Below are 1,031 nucleotides of genomic sequence, written 5' to 3'. Positions count from 1 at the left end.
TCCCTGATCCCGCACCTCCATCAGTATTTCTATGGGTAAATGACTGGGTTTTCAGAAGAAGAGGGACGAAGAGAGTTTAAAGCCCTGAGGAAATCTGCAAGGAATATTTGCGCTGAAATTCAGAATAAAAAAAACATGTAAGGTAAAAGGAATTAAAATTAAATGGTTCTAAATAATCTGTGTGATAACAAAAATGCAAAATGTTATACTTTTATGTAACGTTTATGTAAAGGTGTCGCTATGAGTACCCTCATGTGCTTTCTGTGGTAGTGAATTCCACAGTCTTCCCACTCTCTGGGTGAAGAAATTTCTCCTCATCTCAGTCCTGAAGGGTTTATTCCGTATCCTCAGACGATGATCCCTGGTTCTGGATTACCCCAGCATCGGGAATAAAAGGCACAAAGGCCCCAGTGAGATTCGAACTCACGACCGCTGGTTTACAAAACCAGTGCTCTAACCCCTGAGCTATGGAGCCACTTCTGCGAATGTAGGGTCAAATATCATGGCAATCGTAGCTAACACAATTGTGGGCACAGCTTCATCGCAAGAGAGAGCAAATTCGTCTGGAGCTGTATCAGATTGGCCATTCAATTATACGCACCTCCCAATATTTAGTTCTGTTAACTTGAATAGACCTGAATATCAGGCGGGGCGTACAACGTGTCGCCTTCCAGTACCACAAACCAGCACAGCTGCCCAGGTTAGTTTTACACCTGCAAAGATGGCAGTCCTACCATTAGCTACCGCGGGCAACTAGGGATATGGCAGTAAATGTTGTCCATCTCAAATGACGTCCATATTCGTAAAATGACATTTGAAAAGCATTGAAAACAGTCCCCAGCAGCATTGTGGCAGTAAGAATCTGGAATATCTGCACGAATCAAACTAAATAAAGATGCTGGTGCTGCTCACTTTCTGCTACATTTTCTACACAGTCCCAAGGGGAAATTCAACAGCTCCCTAATATTGTGTAGATGTTCCACTTGCCACCTAGACATAAAGCTGTCATTGCTGATCAGCTGCTGCTGTAT

General features: G+C 43.2%; 1 non-coding gene across 1 annotated transcript; it reads right to left on the bottom strand.

The window, feature by feature from the left end:
• Positions 1-402: 402 nt before the first annotated feature.
• Positions 403-475, bottom strand: trnat-ugu (transfer RNA threonine (anticodon UGU)). Its single transcript has one exon. It is a non-coding gene; the product is annotated as a tRNA-Thr (tRNA).
• Positions 476-1,031: the final 556 nt, after the last annotated feature.

This window comes from Heterodontus francisci, chromosome 39 (assembly GCF_036365525.1).
Source record: "Heterodontus francisci isolate sHetFra1 chromosome 39, sHetFra1.hap1, whole genome shotgun sequence".
In the NCBI taxonomy this organism is placed as follows: domain Eukaryota; kingdom Metazoa; phylum Chordata; class Chondrichthyes; order Heterodontiformes; family Heterodontidae; genus Heterodontus; species Heterodontus francisci.
This window is presented reverse-complemented; position numbering and strand designations above follow the sequence as displayed.